Source organism: Pyrus communis, chromosome 11 (assembly GCF_041283825.1).
Source record: "Pyrus communis isolate YQ-2024b chromosome 11, ASM4128382v1, whole genome shotgun sequence".
NCBI lineage: Eukaryota > Viridiplantae > Streptophyta > Magnoliopsida > Rosales > Rosaceae > Pyrus > Pyrus communis.
This window is the reverse complement of record NC_142575.1, coordinates 20012494-20019698: the sequence shown is the minus strand read 5'-3', so window position 1 is coordinate 20019698 and position 7205 is coordinate 20012494. Positions and strand designations below refer to the sequence as shown.

The 7205-nt window shown below is 39.2% G+C and overlaps 1 pseudogene; it reads left to right on the top strand.

Annotated features, from left to right (window-relative positions):
• Positions 1-4974: 4974 nt before the first annotated feature.
• Positions 4975-6241, top strand: LOC148693032 (AT-hook motif nuclear-localized protein 17-like; annotated as a pseudogene).
• The last annotated feature ends 964 nt before the right edge of the window (positions 6242-7205 follow it).

Sequence of the window (7205 nt, the reverse complement as noted above, 5' to 3'; positions counted from 1 at the left end):
TTTACTTCTAAATTTTGGGTGGCTTTTTAGGAAGCTTTGGGTTCAAGATTACTCTATAGTACGGCATATCATCCTCAGACGGACGGAGAATCAGAAAGGACCATTTAGACATTGGAGGATATGTTGAGATCTTCGGTGTTGCAGTTTGGTGACGCTTGGCACAAGCAGTTAGATTTAATGGAATTTGCCTACAACAACAGCTTTCATTCAAGTTTAGGCATGTCGCCTTTTCAGGCACTGTATGGTAAATCTTGTCATACACCCCTATGTTGGTCAGAGGTCGGAAAAAGAGTTTTGGTGGGCCCTGAGATTGTAGATGAGACTACTCAAAATGTTCAGGTAATTAAGTCTAACCTAAAAGTGGCCCAGGATCGACAAAAGAGCTTAGCGGACAGGCATGCCACTGACAGGGTGTATAAAGTTGGTGATTGGGTTTTTCTGAAGCTATCACCGTGGAGAGGTGTAGTACGGTTTGGAAAGAGAGGCAAGCTAAGTCCTAGGTACATTGGACCATATCAGATCACCGAGCGAGTTGGTGAAGTTGCTTACAGGCTTGAATTGCCTTCTGAGCTGGCTAAAGTGCATAATGTTTTTCATGTGTCCATGCTTCGTCATTACGTTGTGGATCTGTCGCATGTGATACCTTCTCAACCATTAGAAATAAATCCGGATTTGACATATGATGAGGAACCAATAACGATTTTGGATTGGAAAGAAAAGGTTCTGAGGAACAAGACTGTGAGATTAATGAAAGTTTTGTGGAGGAATCACTCAGTGAAGGGGGCTACTTAGGAGACGGAGGACCAGATGAGAAAGTTGTATCCACGCTTGTTTTATGATTACTAGTGTTTGAGTTGTGGTTGTTGTGTAATTTCGGGGATGAAATTTTCTTAAGGGGGTAGGTTGTGACAGCCCGTCCCAAATTATTTGTACCGTAGGTGTGCAAAGACTAAATTGCCTTTGGATGTTAGTTGGCATTGTGGGGTGTCATTTAGTTGTTTTTGGTTGTTGATTCAACAAGACACACACACATACGCCCATACCACTCTTCCATGACTCTCCCTCTCTCCTCCCTCTTGGATTTCTTCCATTCCTTTACAATTGTACAGACAAACTTCAAAACCAACCATACACGCACGGATCAACGTCTAGAAGGTAAGATTCGAACTCTTTGCAAGTTTCTGAGTTCATATATACCATCTGTGAGACTTGAAACCTTCGGATATCTCGAAAACCCTAACCCCAATTTTCATGCACTAATTATTGTGAGGTTTTTAGGAGTTTTTAAGGTCATAGGAAGCTTTAGAACGTCTTCATGAAGCTCGAGGGAAGAATTTTGAGGTGTTTTGGACGTCAGGAAGCTCGAGTTCAGTGAGTTGCAAGTTTGGCCGATATATCGAAGGACTTTCCAGTGAGATCCCATGGATTTCAAGGCTTGAAAGTGGTAAGGTTTTGTTCTACTCATTGTAAGCTTCATTTTTGTACAAATTTCATGGAATTTGGTTGAGAAATGAAGAAGATATGAAGATTTGAATATTTTCCAGTTTTCGGCGAAAATTCAAGTTGCAAACGGCGGCGTTGACGGTGACGGACGGCGGCGACCGGGGAGGCTTGCCGGAGAAGGAGACGAATAGTTCGTTAGAGTTGACAGAATATTCTAACGGCGTTAGGTAACGGCCGTTAACTTCTGTTAAGGTTTTAACGGAATATTCCCAATGGCCGTTAGGGCCAACTAGGGTTTGGCCGCGAGTGGCGGCGCGTGGGTGGTCAAAAAATTATTTTAAAAATATAGGGATGTTCGTGAGGTTGAGTAGATCACGTTGGTATATTCAAACACCCCATTTGAACATTGTATGAGAAGTTATTACCTAGTTTTGGTTATGTGCTTTAAATTGACGTTTTTATAGTTATTTCGCATATGGGTGAGACATATCCTAACGACGAGCACAGTCACTCAAGGCTCGGGGGCTACGACCCTTCCACATACCAGTGAGTGGGCTTTTGGTTTTTCGTATATACCTATATACTTGAGATTTTTCCCAGAACATGAAATTGAATGTTTATATGTTTTAAAATGCCATGCAAAGTGTCTGCCTATTTATTTATGCATTAGTAGTTGCATATATGTATGTTTGGTGCTGCGGATGCACAGGTAAGTGCCAAGTAAGTTTATAGTTTATCGTTGTGAATTAGTGGTTATGTGAGATGCATTGAGAGCTAATAAATCTGCACCCCAGTGTTAGTGCTCCTGCCCAGAGTTAAGGCACAGTCATTCACGTGATGTTCACCTCCTACACCACACTCTCATCTTGAATCCAAGTTAGGTGCACAGTCGTGTCATACAAACCACTATAGGTGGTTCCGACTCGTAGGTGACCCGCGATTATTGGCACAGTCTTCACGTGATCGTAGCACTTGAGCGTATTTAATTAAACCCAATCCTGTCGTATAGAGCACTTTAGGTGGTTCCGACTCGTGTGCAGATATAGTTGTTGAGATGTGGATTTGAGCTCTAGATTCAGCCGTACAGGTCACATTAGGTGACTCCGGCTGACATATTATTTGCATTGATTGATATCACCTGGTTTACTTATACTTTATGCTGAGAAATTCGTCATGGCATATTTATGAATGTTGTTATTTTGAGCATGATTTCGATATATTCATATATTTTATTTTCTGTGAAATTATACAGGTTTTACGGAGAGGGGTTAGAACTTTTTAGAATGAAATGATTTTGAAAACCTTTGTTTTTGCCCACTCGCACTTTCTGTTTTGCGCCCTTCTAGGTTTTAGGTAGAAGCGCTTTGGTGGCTCACGAGGACTTTGACGGTGGTTCTGACAGAACAACACAAATGTAGGAACACCTTTGGGTGTTGTGTAATTAGTATTCGTTCTACTGGACTGCATTTAGGCTTTTTTTGCTCTGATTATGTTTATCACACTTAGTCTTACACTAGCGTATTACTTTAACTAGTTTATCTATTAGTTTGGTTTTTATTTATTCGTGTTTCTATTATCATTTATACTTCCGCACTGTGCACATGGCTACGTCACTCTCACGTGACGGCCAGTACGCCTTGATTTCGGTCGAGGTATGTCAACATGAATGACAATGCCCCAAATTAACTGTGAACAACACTGATTTACTCTTAGATTTTCTTAAGTTCATTGAATTGGACTCAGCGATGCAACCAAATTATTCTTCTCAAGTTCCCTAACTATGAAAAGCATGATAGAGACACATCTCAAAGTTCATTAAGTTCTTTGAAAATCATACGTATTGACAAAGCATTCGTAACTATGAAAAGTGTGATACTCCTACCAAGAATTTACTTAACTCAATCATGACTAGTGACTTTTACTACTTACAAATATAAGTTCATATCGATTAGGTGAAACTCCCTTATATTCTAGCATCAAATCCCGCATGCAAACTAAGTATGCATCCTTAATAAACATACATGAATAAGTTCTCTATAAAGTAGATAAGTAAATTGCATTCATGTCTTATGAAACAATAACTGGATGTAATCAATTTACATAAAACATATGATCATGGCTTCAAATTCACCTCTAGCTAAACAGAAACTTAGTTACACATGTTCATCATAACTGAAAAACAATCTAAAATAAACATTGAAACTTAAAACAAAGATAAAAAGAACTCTGAAAATTCCAACAACTTCAATGGATGAATGGTAGGCACGGCACACCTAAATCGTTGTAGGAATACATATATATATAGGGGGAATGGCTGAATCCAAGGAGAAAAGGGATTAGGTGTTTTGAGTTATTTTAGGACTCTAAGAATCAGGTAGAGAGTGTTGGAATGTGATTAGGATTCCTTCTTGCAGCTGGAGATAAGATAAGATAAGGTTGGCTAAGATAAAATAAGATAAGATTGGATAGGATAAGATAATATTCCTATGCAACTAGGATTTCTGTTTCTTGTGTAATTCTTTACCTTCCAAGCCTCAATTTTAATTTCTCCAAATTTTAGCACTTGTCTAACACCATTTTAACACCAAAAACGTTCAGTCCATATGCTATCCACGCATGGTATCCAATCCAAGTCCAAAACTGCTCTAAATTGCTCCATTTTGCCATTTATTATCATCTTTACCAACTGGACCTTCAATAATACGAAAATAGCTTAAATTACTACAATAAATGGAAATTAACTAAGTAAATGCAAAAAAATAAGATAACAAAGTCGCATAAATATGCTCCTATCAAGTATGCATAACTAATTCATTTTGCTAGGGTGAGGCCATGAGTCTTAGCATGAATATGTAATTTTATTAGTTTGCTTATGAATGGATGCATGTTTGCTTTGAATTATAAGTCACCGTGTTTATATTATCTAATTGTTTTAATGCTTAGCTACAATTAGCGTAATTAAACAAGTAATTTGATGCAATTTCTGTTGGAACATCACCTCAAAATTGAGAATGTCTTATTGTGATTAGTAATTGTAAGTTCACTTAGGGCAAACATCACGCTCTTAAGGGTTGCATGGTTTTTCAAAGAATTTTCACAAAACTTAATGCGTCTTGCATATTTATATTTGATTTGAACATTACAGATGAGTTGCATGTTAGATATATGTTTTTGCTTGAACATCACAAGCAAAATATATATTAGGAAAACCTAACTTTTAAAGCACGTATGTGGAAATTTATAATTGATTGGTAAAATTGCATAGTATTGTTAATAATAACGGCGGAACCGTAGTCTTTCTCATAATTATTTTAATTTAAAAACGTTTTCCTTCTTGCAGCCATTATTTTCAAATTTTTAGATTTTTTTATTGTTAATTTAATCTTTTGTGTGGCGAGGGGATCCAGTTCCCCAATCAGACGCTATGTCCTCTTTTGGTGGGACCACTTGTCTGTGGGCCGTCCTCATTCCTGAAATTGACTATATATAAAAATAACCCCAAACACTTCCTTGTCCTCCATACAACTTACATTTCTCCTGTTGTGTTTGTGTTTCTAAAATGGCAGACTATGGTGCTGGTGGCGGTGCAGCAACTTCTCTTTCACAAGCCTCCGCCGATGACTCGGAGCACAGCCCCAGGAGCGTCCCCACACTCATCGGAAGCGCGAGTGGAGGAGGAGGAGGATGTTCGTCGTCCAGGCACAAGAACATGGTATCACCGTCGGGTGAGATTATCATCTCAAACTCAAAGAAATCGAGAGGGAGACCGCCGGGGTCCAAGAACAAGCCCAAAGCCCCGATCGTCATCACAAAGGACTCGGAGGCAGCGATGAAGGCGGTGGTCCTGGAGATCTCCGGCGGGTCCGATGTGGTGGAGACGATTGAACAGTACGCTCGAAGGCACCACGTGGGGATCAGTGTGTTGAGCGGTTCAGGGACGGTGTTGAGCGTCACGCTGAGGCACCCAGCTGGGCCCCACGCCCCGTCGCTGTCTCTTCAGGGGCCCTTCAACCTCCTCTCTCTCTCTGGTTCTTACGTAGACGCCTTCCCAACCATCATCACTTGCTCTTCTCCTCCTGCCGCCGGAAGTGCTGGTGGTGGTGGTGGTTCGGCGAATGTACCGACGTCCGGGACTTGTTCACTGCTGGCTTGTGCATCGTTCGGGATATGTCTTGCGGGGGCGCAAGGGCACGTGTTTGGAGGGATTGTTGGGGGGAAGGTTGTAGCGGCGAGTACTGTGATGGTTGTGGCCGCCACGTTTCAGAATCCGACGCTTCAGAGGTTGCCTTTGCCTGTTGAAAGTGGCGACTGCGGTGGCGGTGAATATGATCGAAGGTGATGAGGATTCTAAGCCTTTCAGTAATGAAAATAGTTGTAGTCATGCTTACGGCGGCGGCGGCGGGTGTAGTAGTTGTTGCGGGTCCAACGCCGCTCAGTTTCCGGATGAACACTAGCCCTGCTGGTCATCATCATCAAATCATGGCCTGGGGTCCTCCATCTCGATCTCCTTACTAAGAAAAACAATTGAAATATCAAATATTTTCAAGTTAGAATTAATTAATTCATGATGCCATGTTTAGTTAGACGTAGTAGCAGCTGCCTCTTATTTCTTTTGTGACAATTTGGTAGCAACATATTATTTTTAGCAGAAGTGTCTTGTCTCTCTCTGTCTCTCTAGGTAATTTTAGTACTTGGGTTTTTGTTATTGAGGAATGAGGAGGATACCTAAAAATGAATACCTGCCTGTAATTTTAGTTCCCAAGCTTAATTATCTAACTGGGCTTTATTTTATTGTTAATTAATTACCCTGTTCCCTAATTTCTGTCGTCCTCTTTGAGTCTTTGGTGACAAGGGATATTGTTTATTGAACAAGAAAAATGAGAAAATATTTGCAAGTTGGAACAATATTTCTTTGTTTCATGTCATCTTTCTTCTGATGAGATAAATAATTGGTTACAACAAATTTAGCGTTATAGGCATGCGTCTCTTTCTTATTTTACTGTATGTGGGGTAAGTTTCTTTGTAACTGAGAAATTGAGGATGTCAATTAAGATTCATATACAGTTTAACTCTTTTTCTCGAGTGTACCTGTGTTTTTTTTTTTTTTTTTTTTGACTCGAGGATGTACCTGTGTTTTAGTCACTGGAGTTAATTCAAATTAGTTTTAAAAATGTTTTAGCCGTCAGAGTTAATTTTTTACTGTTTAAATATTTTTTAATATTAACGATTTATAGTAACATTGAAGAAAAATTACTCTTGTTCATATATGTACTCTCCTTTTTCCTTAGTTTTTCTGCTGGATAAACTAAAAGAAAAAATAAAGAAATATCAATAATGGAACAATCAAATAACAAGAAAACGAGATTGAAAATTACTTAAATGTTTAAAGTCGCTTTTAGTTGAGTTTTAAGGTCGTAGACGTACTAGTTTTAAAAAATTTCCTCGGGCAAGAGATACATATATATATATGTACGGGTGGAAAAAAAATACCAAAAAAATTGAAACCAGCTAAAACCGTATCAAAACCGAATCGAAAAAAATGACCGATCAGAAAATTTCTGTACCTGAAATTGAACTAAATCCAAACATGCTGTATGGGAATCAGTATGAACCCCTTCGGTATCATAAATTATTACAACCGTCATATTTGTTGAGATTTAATCTTGACCGTTGAATGTAAATCAAGACTAATGAATTACATGACAATTTGCCTAATCACTAGTGTGGAGCGAAACATAATTCTAAAAGTTCCGGAGGCAGCA